Source organism: Meleagris gallopavo, chromosome 2 (assembly GCF_905368555.1).
Source record: "Meleagris gallopavo chromosome 2, MGAL_WU_HG_1.1, whole genome shotgun sequence".
NCBI lineage: Eukaryota > Metazoa > Chordata > Aves > Galliformes > Phasianidae > Meleagris > Meleagris gallopavo.
Window position 1 is genome coordinate 28,634,014 of NC_139405.1, and position 21,761 is coordinate 28,655,774.

At 39.2% G+C, this 21,761-nt stretch overlaps 2 long non-coding RNA genes across 2 annotated transcripts in view; one reads left to right on the plus strand and one right to left on the minus strand.

Annotated features, from left to right (window-relative positions):
• LOC146544915 (uncharacterized) overlaps window positions 1–14,008 on the plus strand; it is a 39,987-nt gene extending 25,979 nt beyond the window's left edge. The window contains exon 4 of the long non-coding RNA XR_014882051.1: window positions 8,937–14,008. This is a non-coding gene — a long non-coding RNA (uncharacterized LOC146544915). The remainder of the gene's footprint in view (window positions 1–8,936) is intronic.
• On the minus strand, window positions 10,013–15,697 carry LOC104909649 (uncharacterized). The gene is made up of 4 exons (XR_792498.4): window positions 15,529–15,697; window positions 15,196–15,245; window positions 11,632–11,771; window positions 10,013–10,141 (listed from the first exon to the last, which is right to left on the minus strand). It is a non-coding gene; the product is annotated as an uncharacterized LOC104909649 (long non-coding RNA).
• Window positions 15,698–21,761: the final 6,064 nt, after the last annotated feature.

Here is a 21,761-nt window from a genome sequence, read left to right on the forward strand (position 1 = left end):
CTCTAAAAAGATTTCCAAGACCAATAAAGCAGGGCTGAAAGTGCCTATTTACCCATGCTTTTTGCTACAGCTGATTTCAAGTGCAAAAAAAATCTGGTGTTCTCCTTTCAGAAATGTGAAACATGGGAGTGCCTACAAACATGACAGGAAACATTTCCTTGGATGCATTGGTCATCTCTGTAAACCACATTTTCCTACTGGTGCTGTGCAGATAGGGTAGAATTCATCCTGGTTGAGTCTGTTTTGCAAAACTAGCTCTTCTTTCATATGAGAACTTGGAAAAGGAACGAGCTTTTCAGGTCCTGTTTGTCTGGGCAGGTTGGGACAGGAAAGGTTGCACAAAGGCAGATTCAGTCCCAGCTGGTCTCTGCATGGAGCCCTTCTGCTACCGGAGCAGCTCTTTGGGCACAGGAGCATCAGTGTTACAGGTTCTTCTGTGTTATGCCCCTGTAGGAGTGGGAAGCATTGGACTTGCTCCTTTTGAGGACTACAGAGATAGCAACAGCCCTTGCCTTGCTTTTAGGAGTGCCTGACAAAAAGACACCAGGGTTGAGAGTGAAGGATGAATGATGTGCTTTTTTTTTCCTTTACTTGTTGTTGTTTACTTTCATTTCAGATTGTTGAGCTGGTCACTGTGTTACCAGGTTCATCTGCTCCTGCTCTCAGACCCAGGCTTGTGCAACCACAGAGTATGTGGGAGTCTGCACAGGCAGGAGCCGTGCTGCAGCAGTTTGAGGTGAGGGAGTCTTTAGTGAGAGCAGCAGCTCAGTGCCAGGACTGTGCCTTATATGGCTGCTCGACGCCTGCAGTGCATCTCTTGGTATACAGCTTATGGTAAAAGCCTTCAGGTGCTGTGTTCTTCCACAGCTGTATATTAACTGCTGTTTGTTGGACTTTGCACACTGAACTGTGCTGAGCGTGGGCCAAAAAGAAGTTGCTTGCTGGGCGTCACAGCTATTGAACAGCCAGCCCTCAGACCTCAGACATGCAAAATGCTGCCAAAATCCCTCCTGCGTCAGCGACTGCCTGAAGTGGCCAGTGCTAGTCAGGAGGCCTCCTCCAGTGGCTGGCTGCATGTCCCCATGCAGGTGGCCCATCTCTGCCATTTGGGAGCAAGGAGGGCAGAGCGCTCACAAAATGTGGCTCCCCATGAAGATTACATGTTGCCAAGGTCAGGCTGCATCTTATATCAGGCCCCTCACATCAGGTCGCTTTGACTGAGAACATGCTCTTGTTTGCAGGGAGAAAACTTAATCTGTATCTGGACTGTGGTGTAACGCTGAGTGCCAGGCTGTGAATGCTGCCAGTGTACTGTTTGTTTTAAACACCACCTATTTTTGTTTTCAGGGCTCCTTTTTTAACCTTTCCAGAAAATGCTGCTGTGGCCACCATCCACTATTCTGCTTCTTTGGGGGCTCACCTACAGTGAATCACTCTCAGAGAAGGGCCTTATTTAATTGCTGGACACTGCTTTTCTGCAAGAAGAGTAAACTGCAAATATTTGCAGCTCTCCAAACCCACAAAAATATTGTTTGTCAGTGCTCAAGAGATCAATGTTTAAACGAAACAGTCTAGTGCAATCAAGAGGATGTTTTTGTTTATTAGTAATATATTTTAAAAGTAAACAAATTAACTTATAGACAGTTATGTAATTACCCTCACACACACACACACACACACACACACACACGTATATATAGATATATGAGAGGCAATTAGAGATGTAAATATGTTAGACAACTCTGGTACAATGAAGTTATGTCTTAAAAAAAAATACATCTTACAGTTGTGATTGTATGAGGTTCATATTGAATATTACTATAAGCAGACATTTTTATAAATAATGTTTGAGGCCTCAAATAAAAATTCTTTGTTTCCTGCCTTAAGCATCTGCCAAATTATCTTTGATTCTTGGGAGACTAGAAAAGTGGAAAGCTTTCTCCAACCCTTTGGTTATATTGCTACCAGATTGCGTGATTGGATTTGTTGATTCTTGGTTCTCCCTCTTACCTGAGAGTGCTTCTTTCTCATCCATTCTTGAGCTCTGCCCATGCCATGAACAGTGGGTTTTCATACATTTTTGTTACTACTGTAAGTTTTGCCATAAATTGTCCCGTGAAAATATCATTGCTGTATCAACATTGCTCTTATTGCATGATAGAGCCCGAGCTGTTTTTGTTTTGTTTGGAGCCCCAAAATCTTTTGATGCAGATATTGCAGTTTCTAGCCTTTTCGTGCTTGTTAAAACATAAATGTGTGTTATGAGACCATCTTAAGGGAAAAAAAAAGGCTGTTGAGTGATACATCCAGAAATGAAGCCACCTAGGGATACTTAATGAGCATCAAGGCTTGTGTGCTCATGGCCAGTTACTTGGACTTTGAAGTCGGGGTAACAAAGCAATGAAAGTATGCTTAAATTAGTTGTTAAATTGTTAAGCTAAAAGGAGATTAATTAAAACATCATAAAACACTGGTCTTGAAAAGGAAATGGAGAAGGCATTGGCTTCTTGTTTTTACAGCAAATATAGTACAGTGAGTTTGTGATGAAGAGTTCAACCACAGCAAATTCCTGGAGGTAAACAACAACAGCAAAACAACAGAAACAAGGGATTTTCTAGTCTGCATTTTACAGTAGCCTTCAGAGGTTTATAGTCACGTTTAAATCAGATGCTAGCAAAAACTTGCTTAATATTATATGTGTGAACATATGGGCTTGTCTGGAAATTGTTCAAGAAAAATGGATGCTTTGTGGGGTGAAATACATCATCACCGTGTCTTATTCATTTTTAATATTTTTTTTTTAATTTTGAGGGAATATATTGATGCTTTAGTAAGTGCTCCTCTAAAACACTGTGTGATGTTCCCTAGCTGGAGGTGGGATGGGCTGCTGTAACAAGTAGGAATCACCTAAAATTAGGTTACAATCTAAAATGTTTCTTTTGTATTTTACTTGCTGCTGTCTGCTGTTTTTCAGAATGAAGGCAATTTTATGCAATATCTCTACTTCTAAGTTATTGCAGGAGAGAGTTAGGAAAATCACAGTGTAGGACTTACTCTTTATTAACAGCAATTTTAAAAGTACTTTGCCCAGCATGATAAATTATGTGTCTCTGCAGAGGCAATGAGGAGTAGAGTAGAAACAAGCCACCCCAACAATTCTGACTTCATTTTCTGTTTTATAACATTTGTGATAGTTAATTGCAGACTGTATATAAAATAATGTATAAAAGGATAAGAGAAATCTCCATATATCCCGAAACTAAGCTGTAGTTGCAGTTGCACCCACAGTGCAACTGGTTATGTTCAGTGCCAAACTGTTTTGGTTTGTTTTGCACCCCAGAAAGGTGCAAAGAAACAGAAAATAGGGTGAAGGCAATTGTTTCAGACTATCTGCACATTTCTTTATAAGAGACAAACTTCTGTTCTGCCAGAAAAAAAAATCAGCTGCTGGAATTATTTTAATCTCTTGTGCTGAACTTTTACACTTTATTTTGAATTTTCCACTGTTGCTGCCTTGAACGTGGCATATCTTTCACATTTCTTGTCCCCGTTTGCTCTCTCTGCGTGTCCAGCCAGCTTATACCTAATTCCACGTTTCTCTCAGCAGCTTTCAAAGAGATGGTGAGAAATGTCCTGATGCAGTCTAGAGGCAGTAAAAATATTTTTATTCACTGATTCTCATAGATTGTTGTGAGCGCTCTGGCCAATGGGTGATATGGAAACACCTAGGATTTATAGATTATTATTCCTAGTAGATTTTTGGAATATGAATATCCTTTTTAAAATAAACTCACAGCATGCACGTATGCCTTTTAGAGTAGAACAGAGCAAGATAACCTTGCACCGAGTTTCTGCGTCACCCTGCTCTTACATTTAAATTCTTTTGTTTTTATCAGTTACTTCTCGCAGTCAACATGAGAATTCATTTTTTAATGGCATTCACTAATAAGTATTATTTATGTGTGATACCCTGAGAATAAGTAATCTCATCCTCTCTGAATCTCTTTGTTTTCTTCTGGTGTTGAGTTTAGCAATTGCAAGTGACATTCAAAGTTTATAGAACAGTTCTTGGTTTTACAGGAACAAAACGTCATGGAAACACCACCTCTCAACTCCATCCCTGGTAGCAATAGTAAATATTTGATCAGAGTGTACTTTCCATTCGGCATCTCTGGGCTGTTTTTTTGGAAAAGTCTTGCATTTGCAATAGTGTGATCACACACTGATAAAGTGGACCTTCCCAAAGTACTTCAGTAAGCTGTTGTAGAAAGAAAAATGAGAGGAAGACATGGAAAGACTTTAATAAGATGCATGAAACTATGAGGTCTTCTTGTCTCTACATATCTTTAAGGCAAATAACAAAGTGGGGCAAGTCATCCTTGCTTTGTCTGATTTTTCCTCTGGATTTGTACTGGACTTCTTATGAAAGTTACAGAAGTACCTTGTTCTGAATCTTACTTTCTTTATGAGTTAAAATCATTACATCTTAGGAGTAATCAAACCTAAGGCTTTTAAGCTATTTGTTGTTCCCACATTAGCATCTGACTAGCAAAGGCACCCCAGTAGGCAACTGTGAGTTTTGCAGGTTCTCAGCTGTGAAGTATAGCACAGCAGAAATCACTGGGCTTGATTGACATTGCTCTTTAACACAGCTGCCTGCTAATCCCACCAGGAAATGTCTCTGAGCCATAACAGATTCAGTTGCTGTATGCCTGCGATATACTTTGGGATCTCTTCTACTAGCTCTTGCTCCTGAATAATACAGGTATGTGCCTTGTAGCCAAAATCTGTTTGGTCCATGACTTCTGGCTGGGAAACCTGGCGCATCTCAAGAGGCGGCCAGGTTGTATGCTTGTGCACTAAGAGCTGTGGATGGAGGAGAAAGGGAAGGGGGAAAATAAGGCTGAAGAGCCTCAATGCCAATTCAGTGTTGCAGGGGGAGGCATTCTGTAGGTCTTTTGTATGGTCTTCTTGCTAGGGAGCTGAAGGAAACCAAAGCATAGCTGAGAATTGAGCTGGTTGCCTTTCACCCCAAATATGGACAAAAACTATATAGGAGCAGCGACATAATGTGCTATTTTCTCAGAGGAATAGAAAAAGACTTACTCTTTTAAATCTGTGCAGAGAAACTGCATTCCAGGGAAAAAGCACTGATAACAATCCACTATAAAACCAAGATTAGAGTCCAGACAAAGAGGACTGGCTTTTGTTCTCTAAACAAGAAATTATCCTGCACAACCCATTCAATAGAGCATCTGACCAGGTAATTAGAGTCCAAATTTCAACTTTCAAGGTTTTGCCGTGTATTACTCTCTCTTTGTTGTTTATTGCACAAGCTCAAGCACTCAGAGATAAACTATTTGCTCTGTGGCCTTGCTGTGGTACACAGAAAACTTTCCATGACTGTACTGCTGAGGAACAGAAATAGCTAGGCATATTCCAGGCAGCTTTTGGAACTCAGTTTGGATCCTGATGAAAAGAGGGATTGTTCAGAGGCTCATCAATATCCTGTACAACTTGTTTGTTTCTCTTTAAATCTGTTATATGGAAGAACATGAAATGCTGGGAAGAGATTTTATTTCATGTCCTCCTGGTACGACTTTTAGAGTCGTACACTGGCATGCAGTTCATGAACAAACTTTCTTCCAGGGTTATGCAGGGGAATGGATTTGTTTCTTTTATTATTATTATTACTTAATTCTTTTACTTCAGTTGCACTGTATTGAAAGATAAAGCTATGATTTTTTTTTTTTTTCAAGCAGTAAAATTTTGTTTTTATATTAACCCTATGTTGGGAAATGTAGTGTTTAACAATTTTTTCATTCTGGAGTTTTCTATATGCAAAATTCTCTTTCGGTATATAGTAAGATCTGGTGCTGATAATTCAGGTACAGAGAACTGAGAGGAAAATGATTGCTATTTTTTCTGCTTCAACCTGTCTGTTGAAATGAGAGCTGAATTAATTCCTCCTTTATCTGCCCAAAATTTCTTAGGTGAATTCTTGTGAGCTTCCTGCTTCATATTCCTTTTACTTCTTTGAAGGAGACCTTCAATTCCCCCATCTCCATCTTCTTTTTTTTCTCTGGGACATAAACCATAGGACTAAAAGATGTGGCTACAGCATGTGGATGTAGAGGTGTATCAGATTTACCTGAAACTGTATTAGGTTACTCCTTGTTCTCCAGGTGCCTACAGTTGGCACTAAAAAACTGGTCTTGTGAATTTTATCTTTAAGAAATAGTGCTTTGTAGTTTATATGCCAAGAGTTAGAGTGCTCATTGCTTAACTTTTATTTCTCCTGATCGTAACAAAATTTCTCAGATAGTATTTTGCATCTTAACAGTGTTTAATAATCTTTCTGGTTAAACTGATTAATCCTGGATGAATTTACTAATCCAGGGAGGAAAAACTGCCAAAGATAAATAGCAGAGTATTTCCTAACTTCTTTTGTGTGAAGACTGTGATTATTTCTTTTCAGGCATATCTTGAGTGAACTTTGACAAAATACTTACCTCATAAATGAACTGTAGTCAGCTGAAGGGATTGAAGGAAACCAAACCATTCTGTGGTTGACAGAGACATGGGATTTTGTATGGGTATAAATCTACTGCTGCATTTGGGCTTCCACATTAGCTGGATTGTAGTTCTACTAATAGAGTCATTGTCTCTATTAGCAGTTTCAATTAATGATTTCGTTATAGAAGAGAATATTTAGACAACTGATGCTAGACAGACTAAACTTCCTTTTCCACTGAAGTACTTGTAGGATGTGGTACTTCTGAAGTGTGTGCACTTTTGTTTAAGTTTGTCAATCTTCTGAAAAACCTGGAGGCTTGAGGCCCTGGATCTATCTAAACCATTTCAGCGTCATTCTTCTACCACTATTCTTGTCTGTAAACTTGTAAAGATGCAAGACTGTTGAAATCCATTGGTCAAGTAGGAAAAGGTTGAAGATTAGATTTCTCGATAAGTGTTCTCTTCCATGCACCTGTTTGTGTGGTCACATTATTTGCCTTGATGAAAAAATCTTTTAAGCACAATATGTATTTTAGAAGATTCTCTCCTCAGGTATCCTGGATCTCTTGCTTGATCATAAATTCATAAATCATGTTCTGCCACAAGCAGTTACCAACCATGTCACATCTCATTTGTGGTCCTTGCTTTCCTGTAACCAGAATTGTAGTGTTTCTGTATTTCATGTGCTGCCATAGCTTGTAAAGAACCCATGGCATGGAAGCATGGCAAAGTAAGGGTAGGCAGTACTATACTACAGCTATACTACAGCTTTTCATACTCTTTCCATATGAAGCACCATCACAGCTAAAGTTTCCAGGAGAAACCTTATCTAGTTTAACATCAATCCTATTCTCAATGAACCACAGAAAGCAGAACCTTAAGCTAAATACACTTAGGAGGAAAAATACTTCAGCACTTCAGAGCTTTTTGAATTGGAAACTTGGAGGTCTTGTTATGATGGATTCAAGATTTCCAGCTGTGACACTGTGACCTGCTGTTTCATTTTGGTGATATCACTTCATAGGATATAAGCAACTTAAAGTTTCCCAGGACATCATAATACCACTTAATAAACAAATAAACTAGGTCTTACATTGCAACTCTGGACTTAGATCGGTTAAAACAGATCAGTTAAAATGCTTCTGAATGCGTATATCTCCTGGCGTGTTCAGATTCTGTGAGCCACTCAGCTTTGATATGGAAAAACATCAGGACAACTTCTGAGTTACCTTCCTCCTAATTCACACTAGAAGACTGAAGAAGGCCCCTCTGATTGTTCAAATGTAATAGTGATGTTTAAGGCAGATTTGGGGAAACTGAGGAAAGAAGTGTTGAGGGATATAAGGCCTCTGTGAGGATGAGGAGAAGCCTCACTGAACGAGCTCCAGAAGGTCCTCTGCTTTTAGTAAATAATTTCCCTTCATGGAGCTGCAGCAAAAAGTCCTCTCTCTGAACGTGTTTGTGTCAGATGAGGAAAAATAAAGTAGGACAGGAGATGTAGTGAATTTACGATTACAAATAAGCACTGTGTTTAGCTGTAGTCCTTTCCCAGAAATGTCACATGTACTTTTGTGGAATGGAGACATTCCTATGAAATTCAAACTAGTTTGTCTCTGTGTTTAGTTGGTGGTGCCAGTACCCTACACAGCCAGCCTCCCTTGTGAGATTCTGCAGGTGCTTTGCAAGCACGTGGAATTAATGTAAACTGCACAGGTAAAAAGTGATGATATCCAAGGTCAGTTATGTACCTAAGCATCATGCTGTTGGGACAGTATTTAAGTTGGTGACCTGGCACTGGATTTGAACTAATGTATTCCATCTTCACAACTAGGAAGAGTGTGGCTGCTTATACTATTTCTTATTTAAGCAGAAGAGCCCTGCAGGGTGAGAAGGAATGGGATGGAAAAAGCCAGTGGCATCAGGATGGGATGGGAAAGAATGAGCTGAAATGAGGTTTTTCTGGTTTGCTTTCTTAATAATAAGTTGCATTTCTGGAGGCTCTTGTGGGGAGTGAAAGGCAAGCATAGGAAGGAGGGGGCTGTATGGAGGCTATAACAATTTTTCCCTCTCCCCTTCCCCAAGGAGGACAGTCTCAGATTTCTCATGTGGTGTTTATTCTAGTTTTTTTTTTTTTTTTTTTTTTACTGCAGTCACTTGTTTAAATATGTCCTGTAAAATATTTTCCTTTTGTCCTCTACATATAACCAAAAGCAAAGAGCAGTGATTTTTGAGAGTTCAGGTGAATGTGAAAGAATGCCTACCAAAAAAAGGGGCAATCCGAGTGAAGAAAGGAGAGTTATTTTCATAACTTATTTCCTTGGGACAAATTGAACAAGAAGGTAGAACAATTTCAGAAGCTAGTACCTGCTACTTTCTCTGAAGAAAGATTTTTATTTCTCTATTTTTTTTTTTTTTTCAAGCATGCTGCATCATGAAGAAATGGATTTGCAGCGTTAGAAAATCCTGAGCCATGTAACTGAGACACCTGAGAAACATCACTGTGTGTGTGTATTGCATAGACAGTGGAAAATCACCAGCGTGTTCCTGAGCAGCCCCACACCTCCAGAGCAAGTCCAGGGTCTGTGGCGGGGGGAGCAAGGGGCTGCAAGTTAACCTTGGCTGAAATTGTAACTGGATGTTCTGGAGACTTTCTGCAACAGAAACTGATTGTATCTTGTGGATAGATAAAAAGTGGATGGACAGAAACATTTCTCTTCTAGCGAAGTTTTGCCCGGAGCTGTAATTTACTGCAAATCAGGGGAGTAACTTTTTCCCCTAAAGATTAGACTGTTACAAGAAATATAGAGGTGCTTTTATAGTAGGATGACTTTTCAGGGCTGTAACCATGGAGTAGCACACTCTGATGCTGATGCAATTAACCTCCTCACTGCTGTAAGAAAGCACGTGCAGTCTGACAACAAATTTCTTCTGAAAATATTCCCCTTTTCAGGCATTGCTACTTTGGTTGTCTATCTCATTCATACACTGACATCCAGCTGGATCAGGAAAATGCTTTGCATGACAGATTTTTAAGTCCTGCCGTGGGCACTGGAATATTTTCATACTTCACCTCTTTACAGCCCTCAGTGGGAAGGAAAAGAGGTACCAGAGAGGTATGATAAAATAATGCTTCTGTTTGGAGAGGGTGGTAGACACCATACTGCAGCTAGATGTTGGATTAAGGCTCCAAGTATGTGGGACAGAGAAGCTGATGCTCTCACACACTTTCCTTCAGAGATTTTCATTAAATGTTTGTTAATTTATTTGTTAATCCCTTCAACAAAGTAGGAAGATTTTCTCTTCAAACCCTTTAAGATGCCTTTTGATTATCTCCTCTAAATTCAGAGACTCAGACAGTGCTTTTGTTAATCCAATTTAAAGACTAGCTCTGTCTTTTAAATTCAGGAAAATTGTAGATGTGAGATGGATACAGACCTGTCTAAACGTGAACAAAACTTGGTGCATAGGCTGCACTGCTTACAGATGCGTATACTGTGAGGTACCGTTTATGCAGGTCTGCATATCAACCAGCAGGCAGATGTGCCCCTTTCAGGTTGTGACTCAATGATTGGCACTGCATCCTTGCTTACCAAGCTCCCTTGCAGGAGTTGCTGTGAAAGGATCACTGAAAGGAGGAGAGGAGAAAAAAAAAAAAAAAAAAAAAAAAAAAATTTACCCAGACATTGTTTACTGATTGCCAGCTGATACAATACAGTTCACTGAATCTCAGGCTATTAAAGTCCTGAAGAAACATTGCTATGAACAAGTTCTGACCAAAATGTTTTCTCATTTCATTTAAACTTTTATAAAACTCTATTCAAAGGACATTCTAATGGAAATAAAGCACTAAGACTTAATCTCTAGTGGAAGTTACCCAAGCAAAACGTCTAATGGAGGCAGACATTTCAAACTGCTTTCACTGATGTGCCAAGATCGGAGGAACTCTTCAGGATTTCAGTTTTACTTCACCCTGAGAATGACATTTTTGGCTATTTTAAATGAGCTGCACTACAATTAAAAAAAAAATTAAAAAAAAAAATCCACCAAACAAACTAGAAACACTCTAAGAAGAGTAAATCCTTTTTCTTCTCTAATACTATTTCTGAGCACATTCACCTGTGTTTTCTTTCCTTTCTTTCATATAGATTGAGGGATCTTCTTCCTATCATCAATTTTTGCCACACAGAGTTATGCAGTAACAAGTACTATGCTGACAGAGGCACACAGAGTGACAGAGAATCCCTTTTGACCATTTTGACCACCTCAGTGACTATTTTGTCAAAACCTGGTTGGTAAACCTGAACAACGTGGCCCTGAAATTGCAGAAGCATTCTGTTGATGAAGTTGTTACAATATCTCCTGGCTCCTGAAGAATAATGCAGGAAAGAAAAGGAAACTGAGGTAGCTTGTGGTTAGTTTAGGTTTTACCTGCATATCTGTAGGGTTTCTTGAATATACTTTTTTTTTTTTTAATACTTCTCTAAAAATCAAGGGCAGAACAGTCTGAAGAGATGTTTCTTATTCAAACTTACACATAAAATTAGTTTGCGCATAAAAATAAATCTCATTCTATTGCCAGAGGTTAATCCTGATTCTGTATGCCCACCAGTCATTCCATTCCAAAAATGCATCTTGCCTTTCCTTTGAACTCATGTTCTGGGTAACTATTTTTTTCTTGGCCCTTGAAGCTGACCCTCACATAACAACACACCATCATCTTGCAATGTATCATGCTGCAGAGAGCTTAGGATGGAGTTAAATGTTATGTCGGTCAGAGAATAAACCAAGATTTTCCCAACAATTATTATTTTTTTCTCTGATAATCACCAGTGACTTTGAAAAAACAAATTGTTCTTGGATTCAAAAGATCATCTCTCAGAGGAGTTAATGTAATGGCTGTGATGCAGATGGCTGAGTGTTCTTTCTTAGTTTAGTCCTTGCTTAACTGTTTTCTTCAAAGTTGAATATGCTTGGATGTATTCTTTGGCATTTGAATGTTAGGAAATGGAAAATTAAAAAAAATAATGTAGGAAATTCCCATCTGGGAAATCTGTTGTGTATTCAAAGCACCTTAAATTGCAATCTTGCACTCTGTGGCCTTGACACATATTGTACCTAAAGATCAAGCCTGTATTTGAGCTTTCCCAAGGCTTTTGTTGAGGGGGCGGAAGGCCTCAAAGGGGATGAATTGAGCCTTGCTTAACTCCGTTGGTCTCAGTAGTTCTGGCATCTTGTCCTTGTGCAGATCTTCCTTTCTGAGGGGACAGAAACATAGAATATTCCTTGACTATAGTTTCATGTCCACTATCATGTTTGCCCCTTTAACTCCTGTGCAGAAAGTAATCACAGCAGTGAGAAAAGGTGCAAAACAGATCAGCTTAGCCTTGCCTTTTAGATGGTCATCTGAAATGGTCTGTTACTTGTGAAAAGATACAAAAGGAAACTGTCAAAAAATCAGTATTGGGAGCACTGAGAATACTGGGAGAGAAACTCTCACAGTAGATGCCTGAAAGTTACTCAGCTCTCTTCCAGAGTAGACGAAAATACAGCACTGCTATCCAAAGCGTAGATCTCACAGAAATCTCAGTGATGATGTTAGTTGTGTGAGCATTTTACGAGCAGCTGAGTGAAAACAAAGCCAACATTTCCCTTCCTAGGGAAGTGTAAGTCTGGGAGAGCAGCAGCCAATGAAAGCCTGCAGAAATAGCATGCAAACTTAATTGAAGTTGAAGCTGGGAGGAAGAAAGAGTTCCCAGGGTTCAGCTGGAAGGAGGCTTGGCAGCAAAGGTGGTGCTTCCTCTTAGTGCTCTGTTTAAGTATTCTGACTCAATAAATGCAGAGGTCAGAAAGAGAGGAAGCTAGTGGTAATACATAAGATCTATATAGGGGTAAGGTAGCATAAAATCCTTCTCTCTGGATAATTGATAGGAAAGATATTAGGGTGCATTTGTGAGATATTCCTCACATGAGACAGATATCCAGGAAGGAATTCTGCTTTCATGGTCTCCTAGATGAGTAGTGCCGTAGCCTGTGCTATAACTAAATGCATCTCTGCTTATACCAAATCACTTATCAAATTTGCTTGTCTGCAGGTTACCAAGAGCATTTGAAAGCAATGTTTTATGTAAATTTTTTTTCTCTGTGGTGCCGTGAGATCCAGAATTAAGCAGTATTCTGGTTTAAGAAGCTAAAATCTTAGCTCTGTCTCTTCTCAATTTTTGTTCATTTTTTTAAATAATTCCTTGCTGTATTTTTGACCCACTGTAGGGTAAAAAGTTAGGCTTTCCCCTGAGTTTCGGCACATGAAGTTAATTAAACAGTTTTACAGGAAATGTGTTACTTCAGTTTTACATATTTGAATATTTAGCAAATCAAAAAAAAAAATCAAAAAGTAAGTTGTGAATTTAATCTTGCTCTTCTGCACTGTTAGTCATGGCTAAGAGCTTTCTGGTGCTATCCAGCAGCCATGAAGTACACGGGCAGTGCAGTTGGCAGACTGGTTTTCAATACAGTGAGTTTTTTAATTGTCATTCACTTTTGTTAATTCAGCAGTTTTAGACTTCTTTTCTAAAGACGTCATTAGACTTCAGCCTTCACATTTCTGTAGGTTATTATGACCTTCAGTTTTTCTTCTCCTGTTTTTCATGTCTTCTCTCCAATGAGATGCTTGTATCACCTGTGGCTTCATGTCCCCGTGGGTCTCAAAGAAGATTATAAGATTTCTGAGGTTAGATACTTTGCATTTCACCTTCTTTGCAGTCCTTGAAAATGGACTCGAACTTTCTCCTTTAGCCTTTCAAGCCATGAACCATATCCTGCATGAGAACAAACTGATACAACTTCACCAAAATAAATGCTTCACGCAAAGCAGTGCTGATTTTATTTTATCCATTCCTGAAATTATTTTGCAGGGCTCCTCTTTGGGATCTTGGGCTTTTGTGAGGGAGCTTTTTGGTTTTGCAGTCTGTTGGTTTTTGCCAGTTGTACATTTCCAGTGATGCTGTTCCCTCCTTCAGCCCTGATCACCACTACAGGCCTGCCAAACCTCAGGCAGAGATATCAAATGTCAGTCAAATGCCACAGCAGAAAGCTGGGTTTTCTGTTGTTGAGCTTAGGGTTGTTTTTCTTCTGGGCTGGGGTGTGTTTTTGGAGCTGGAGTAAATATGTTCCTTTAATACCAGTAAAAACATGCCTTTGTTTCTTGAGGCCTATCTCTTTTTGAAAATTTTGTATTAAACACAGTGAGCACTCTTGAGGTTGGCCCGGAAAAGTTACTGATTTGTTACTTCAGCTTACAAAGGCCCTTCTTCTTTGAATGAGCTCTCTACCAGTGCCACCCTGCTGCGGTGGCAGATTGTCAAAGCATTTACCTGTATCCTGATAGTGTTTTTTTTTTGTTGTTTGTTTGTTTTAATTATTGCTTGGTTTTGTTTTCAAATCTATAAGTAAGTTTCCTTCTGTAGTTCAATAAATTACTTATCTGTAACTAAAAGTACTTCTGGCAGTTCTTTGCTGCTTTCCCTCACATACAACCACAAGTATTATTGTAGGAGAAATAATGAGAAAGTTAATCCTTTACCGCAGGGAAGTATTGTACTCCTACAATACCTAAATCTTGCGAAATAAGTTGTGTGCTGAGCACGATAATCCCACCGCTTGATTTAAGAAAGTGGCACAGAATTTAACATGCAACTCAGCCCTGCAACCTAGCAAGAAGCATCAAAATCTCTGTGCTCTGCAGTGAACTGCCTTGCTTTTCTTGCTGTTGGATTTTTGAAACAAGGAATGTAGGAAAACAGAGAGGAAAATATGGCTAACCAAAATTTTGGATGCCCCTGAGGAACCAATGTGAAGCAGCAGAGAAAAGCCTAATGTGTTTTTAGGGCATGCTAAACAAAGTATTTTTAGAAGATAGGGAAGTATCCAAGCCATTAGATATGGCAAGGATAAAGTTTCAAATGTACAGTTGAGAACACTTAGCTTGACAAAAAGCTTAATTTGAATTCAGTCAGCTGTAGAGAAGGATTAGCACGCTGCTTGGAAGAAAGGAGTGGATTGAACGTTTTCCTGTCACTCCTTACTAAGAGATAAAAAAGACCTTGATAAGTTTAGCCTGGCAGGCAGAAGCTTAAAAGAGGATAGGACAACTGTTTGTAAATGGATTGAAAAGTTGTATATCAAAGAGGGAAAAATTCTATGCAAGAAGATAGTATTAACCCCAGATCAAGTGTTTATTATCTAATCATGAATACATTTAGGATGGAAACTGGAAGATTCCTAAAGACTTCCAGAGAGCTACTTCAGGCAGTACCAGAGGGAGCGAGAAGCCCAAATCACTGGAAGATCGAGCAAGATATGCTTATGGAAGGGATTGTGCAACTAATTTAGAGAATTCCCAGAGATAAGAATCCATGTATCTCTGCCAGGTTCAAAAGAAAACTAGATCATTGCTTGCACTGTATTTATCTTTTGATAATCCCATGCTTAGACTACTGCCCCTTTCTTGTAGGGATCAGCAGAGATTTGTTCCCCTCAAACTGTTCCACAAACTCTGTTTAAAGAATTTCATGCTTATTACAGGGGTCTGACACACCAGTCTCTCTTTTGCTCCCTGCGGTATACAACTGTGTTATGTCTATGGCTACCAATACTGGGCAGGCAGCATATGGGAGGCTGTACCTGGGCATCCATTGCCTGCTGTCCTGGGATTGTAGGATGGTTGTTCATTCCTGCAAAAATGGAGAGATGCTGGTTTTTATTTTTCTTCAAAAAGTTGCTGGTCATCCAGTAGTGCTCCCCCACCCTCTGTTTATACAGACAGCTTATGTCTTTAAAAGCTATTTATTTTGTTGTTTTGAACATTTCACAAGACACATCACTGTTTACTCAGACAAAGGCCTAGAGTACAACTTAGTCCTTGTCATGCTGTACTGAGTCCAAATATATTTTGTCTCAGTTATTCTTCCTTTCCTGTGTATATCTAAAAAAAAAAAAAAAAAAAAAAAAAGATACCATGGGAGAAGAGCACTCTCTGAATTCTTTCCATGTTCATTGTGTCCCAGTCATGGCAGAGCTGTGTGAGGATATAGGGACCCATTTCCTCAGAATACGCAGGCAAGGAGCAGAGCTGGTTACTTTTCTTCTCTGGTGGCTTTTGGACTTTGACTTTTGTCCAGATGAAGTAGCTATGAAACCTGGACAAGTCATACTTTTATCTACAAGTTTACATTGCTCAATAGTGCATAATTAATTCCTTTTTTTTTATGTAGAGTTTGTTTGTTGTTTAAAATCACTTGCTGTGTAGCCAGCTGCTGTGCACACTTTGAGCTGAGGGACGAATCAATCATAGAGTTGTAGAATGACTTGGCTTGGAAGGGACCTTAAAGATCATCTAGTTCCAACCCCCTGCCGTTTGCAGGGTTGCCAACTACTAAATCAGACTTTAGATGAAAACCTTCTACCAACTACAAAGTCTCATTGCTGTACTTTTCCTTGCAACATTTCATATAGTCATACTGTTGTTATTGTGCAGAGAATCCAGCAAGGCTATAATCACCATTAAAGAGGGTTTTTGGTTTATGTTTAGTTTGGGTTTCACTATTTTAGGTCAGATAGGAAAATATTTATGTCAGTTTTTTTAGGACAGGAATCATCTTTTCTGTTTACATTTGTGGAGTGAACACAGCCAGGTCCCTGTTGTGCCTGGTGCTCCTGTACAACAGCACGCAAGTATTTGCTTTCTTACTTTTCTCATCCCTTGTTACATTGGTCAGCAGGTAAGCAGATTTCATCTGACTGAGCCCTGACTCAGCAGAGATGTTTGTCCCCTCTTGTAGCCTTTGCCTCAAAGGAAGGAGGTGTTTGCTGGGATCTTCTATCTTTATGTAGATCTCCTGCACCACTGTAGGAATCTGGGACTGCCTCAATCTGAACAGGCTAAAACTGCTGCTGTGGTTGGAAGCCATTAGGAAATGCAAAGCTGGGTATATATACGACACTGTTTCACCATCAAAGCACCTGAAGAAGACAATATTTCTACATGTAATACAGAGACCTATGTCTATTCCTAGACCTTTCCTCTGAGGATGAACTGCTACTTGTGTTCTGCAAACAGATGCTTGGAGGGAACAAGAAAGGAAGGGGAGGGATGTCTGTGTCATCATAAGGCAGGTAACAGTGTGATAGTACACCTAGGTGCTGTTGAGCTTGTTTCTCAGGCAAGTGCTGATGAAATATTTCTGATTTTTGTTTTTTAAAAAGAAAAAGAAAAAAAGCTTGGCAGTCCAGTATCCGAAGGGTTTTGAAACTTTATTGTACGAGCCAAATATTTCCAGCTGTTGTTGCCTTCAACTTATTTCCCACAGCATCTTGGCCTGGGTCTGCTAATGATCTTTCGTTGTTGATGGCATGAGATATTAGCTGAGCCAATGTTTATGCTCTGCAGAAGGATATCCCTCTAGCCTTACTTCATTAATGATTTTAAAGCTTGTTAACCTGTTTATCTTCAAAGGATGGAAGCTTTTAACACTAAATAACTTGGGCAGAATTTATATAGCTTTGGATAATGAGTGCAAATGGATATCAGTCTCTAGCTTGTGTTATAAACTAGGAGATACCGTGCATAGAGTTCTGTTGCTACATACTGAGGTGAGTAAGGTTAGAGAATGTACATGGGTGTTTTAAGCAGCATCACATCTGCTAACTCCAACCCACTGAGTGTTTCCATCTTCAAAGGAAGCGATTGCTAAGATACTTGATAGTGGGAGATTTGGTGATTGTTTAATGTATTTTCTGTGATCATCTGTGTCTTGCCTTGTGGCACAATGTAACTTATTGAGTGGTTTAATTTAAATGCAAAGCAACAGGAAATATCTTTGCAATTGTGGGATCAGCTGCTTTCTCTTTTGAGACTTTATAAAACTGTATATGCAAAGCAGTTGTAAAGTTTAGATGCATAATTTCTTGTATATCATTCTAAAGTTCTTTCTTAAAGAGTTGATGTCAAGTTGTTCAAAACCGCAGACTGGCTGTTTTTTTGTTATTATTCTGGATTTCAAGTAAGTCTTTAGAGATTTAAAAGTGAAGGGGGTTTTGCTTTAATTTTATTTTCCGCCATTCATGCTGGTTCTGCTTGCATTTTAAATTTCCTTTTGTTCTGGATATGGAAACATCATCACCCAAACTTGGTTGTTAATTGTTGTAAACATTTACTTAGGGCTTTGCAGTTACTAGTGAATTAATTTTCCTAATGCTTGGGAGTGTTATGCGTATCTAAGAGCTCAGAGGTGTTGATGAGACATACCTAAGGCCATAAAGTTGTGTCAGCAGTGTAGATGAGGATTTAATTTGAGAGCCTTCCTTGACTCACTGCAGTTAATGTGCTTGTGTCAGTCTGCGGGCTTTGCGCATGAGCCAGAATTTGCAGTGCTGTAGAGATTACATCTTTTTTCTTTTATTGTTCTAAAACAGCTCTTTCAGGCTGTGTCCATTTTCCTTTGAGAAATGGGTATTTTTAAAAAGGTTGCTTCTAGATAACTGTTATGGTAATTTTGCTTGAAAGAAAGCCTGATTTACAGCTAGAACAAAGCATTAACTATTCCAGTAGCAGTCATACAAGTTAAGACTCCAAGAGATGAAAGTCTTCTCCCACAGACCAGGTGGAGAGAAATGACCTGTTTTCATTTCCACTTGCCTGCCTGCAGAGAATCCCAGAAGCATTTTGTGCTGCTGAATCCTGGGGATGCTTAGCAGATGCCATAAGTCAGAGCCAAGGAGGCAACCAACATCTTGGCGGGTGTGTGCGAATGCAGCTTCAGAACTAACAGATTCATTACTTTAATGAGTTTCTAATGATCCTCTTGGAGCCAGAACAGGCAGATTCTACCCAAGAGGCCTGCTGGCACTCTAGCTCCCAAATGCAGTGCCCTGCTCCTTCTTGGAAGACAAGGAACAAATCCTTCCTTTAATTCTTTGTTTGCTTCGACAAGTTCACTTGGGTTTGCTTTGGTCTCTGCTTCAGAACATTAAACAATACTAAAAATTTGTTAGAAGAGAAATATGATACGGATGGGGAACTGATTTTCCAATCCTTCCAATCCAATACTTTTCCTAGCTGTATCTCTCAGCATCTTTCTCGGATGTTGCTGAATGAGATCTGCAGCTCAAAAATGCAGAGCTCGATTTTGTAGGTGAACGTGTTGTTTTAAGGCTATTTGTTTGAGTGAGGTAACACTGCCAACTAGTGGAATGATTCCTTGTAGGGATAAAAAGGTATCCGGACCAAAAAAAAACCAATTTAATAAAAATACATGTAAATCATAACAGCTGTTACAACAATCTCAGTAGTATGTTTTCTGACAGGAAAAAGATTGTGTTTGTGAAGTAAAGCATTTCAATTGGTGGTACAAAAAGTGTATCATTAGATTAATGACAGGGTGATCTTTGACCGTGCACTAGATCACTATTAGGCTTTTCCTTTTTTACGAATTAACTAATCTCACTCATAGTCTTACCATTTGTGCTAGTGGTTTCAAACTGGGAGAAAAGAGTACATATTATCTTATTTTCGCAGTAATATTTTGGGATTTCTTTCCTAAAACCATACATTTGCAGCAAGACTTGAACAACTCACTCTGGCTCCTGTTTAAAAGTGAAGGCTTATTCTATAACAACGAGGTATATTCTTCCAAAAGAGAACAAAAAGCTTTTTTTCTCCTCCCTCACACTCAGTCTTAATTTCAAATCACCTACTGGAGTTCATGAGATGTTGTGCCACAAGTTTCTTTCAGACAGTACGCTTCAAATATTCACTTAGTTCAGAAAACTCACGCCAGTTAACAACTCAATATCATTAGGTTTTATAAGAAATGTCCCAGATTAGGAAGGCAGCTTTCAAACAGTGCTACAAACTGGTTAGAATTAGGGTAACAACTTTTACTGTGTGTCAGATGGGCATTTTCAGAGTTGGCTGTCTATGCGTACTCTCTTTTCCAAACCTACTGCTTTCTTGATGCACTCTGTTTCTAGCAGCACCCTGATGATGTGGTACTTTATTCTTTTGGTGCTAAGCTATGAGAAATATTCCTGTATTTTTCTGAGTGACTGGCTTGACTACCTGCCTGCCTAACATTTGAAAAGCAAGCTCTCCATGTCTTATCAGTGTTTATAATTATTAATTTTGTGTTCCTAACAATTTTGAGCCTATCTATATTATTCATCATGTTTTATGGCTTCTGCAAATAATAGCGACCTTATATGTTCTATGAAGTCAGCTAATTTGCCTATGCCTCTTATTCCTGGCAAATACAGCACAGTCATCTGTATTTTATTGCATCCAAAGGCTAGCCCAGCTTATTTCTCTGTTGCTTAATGAACTTTGGATCAGCTCTGTGATCTCCTGCATTTAGCTGTGATGCTGAGGTTAGAAGCTCAAATTCTCTTTGCCATAGAAAAATGTGAATTGAGCCTAAAGAAAATACTTGGGGGGCTAGTTTTGTTTTGCAGTAAAGCTCCAAATCTGTAAACTCTGTAACCATGGCTTGTTTATACGTTAATCGGTGACAGTTTTGAAGATCATACGCAAACAACTTTCACAGAAACATCTTTCTAGAATTAGTGCTGAATTTGGAAATCCTCTATGTAGCTTGTTTCTTGCCCCTCTTTAGACTTGTTTTTTGCTTCTAGACTCTCAGCTTCATGATTTGCATACTGCTTTCATTATTCACTTCTCTTTATATTTTAGTTTTTATTTTTAGCTCAGAGACATCAAGTACTGACTGCATTTGTGGATAAGATGTACTCTCTGCATTCTTGCCTTTTGTAGCCTAAAGGCAGCATAACTTCATGATTAAGCCTTAGGTAAGATGTAGAAAGAAAACTGTTCCATGATCTCAGCAGCACTAACCATTAACTGTGCGAGTGGTTATTTTTAAGGAAGAAGGAAGGCGGAAAATGACTAACATCTTTTTCTCACCTGTACTGATACATAGCTTTTATGGAGGCAGGAGAACAGAGGAGAGAAAGATGTACTATTGCTTTCTGTGATCTTTTCTACCTCTAGTTCCAAAGAGAGGAATTCAGAACAAGTCTCTTTCCATCACAGTTTTTGTCTTTCTCCCCTCTCTTGTGACCTTACGTTACCAGAAAGATAAAAGAGAAGGAGGGAGTAAAAGCTGTTCTCAGTTGACCATTCTTCTCCCCATTGTAGCCTTTCTTCTCTGCTTCCTGGCAGAAGAATGCTGCTTTCTTGCTTTTGGGGTTTCTCAGTTGCTAGGAATTCAAAATATTTGTGGCTTTAAAAAAATAATTTTGGAAATTGCATCAGTGCTGAGGCCCTGGGGCTGGAAATGCCAAGCGTTACCTAAGTGGAATACTTGGCAGCCAAGCTCAGCATCGTGTGTTGGGAGACAAACCTGGGGCAAGAGGAGCCAAGCTCCAAGGGTAGAACGGCCCCCCAGCATTTTCTGAGTCAGAGTTAGGCCTTCACGAAAAGCAGCCCACACACAGATTCTGGTGACAGAAGGAAACCAAAGATAACATGGATAGGAGAGCAGATGAGGAGTAACATTTGTTTGGTAGAAAGAAAAGATACTCTTGAAGAAGGACTAAAGCTGTGGGAGGAGTTGTCCCTTCCTCACATGGGCATAATGTGCATTGTTGAGGGAAGTACAAACTAAGGGAATCTTGGCATCTCTGGGAAGGCTTAAGATGTTAATGTTCCTGTTTTCTTCGGCATGTAAAGGAAATACGTTTGTTGTCTTAAAATTGATACTTCAGTAATGCCAACAGGAGAAATTGTAAATTGTGTATATTGATGAGGAAGGTAGTCTGTGCACGTGACATCTATGAGAGAATCTGAAGTAGTCAAGTGTGTCCTAGCTATTTGCTGTATATGTTGTAAATTCATATGCTTTTTAGAGATTTTGATTTTTGATATTTTTGATCAAGGTAACTGTACCCAGTTTGCAGTTCCCTGTGTGCTTGATGTGTAGCAGTTTTGCAAGCTGAAAGGTATCATAAAGGTATCATATCACCAAAAGGTGTTCACAAAGGCTCCCATTAAACAGCTCTCTATCTAGAGCAGCTACATAAATGCTCAAACTAGCCAGCCCCAACTCCCTGATACCTTCAAAAATGGTAGCATGTATGGTACACATTACATACACAGTTGGTTCTATGTGCACTGGGAACAGTATATTTAAAAAAGATGAGTAACGGTGCAGGTAATGGTTCTTAATTACTGTTGT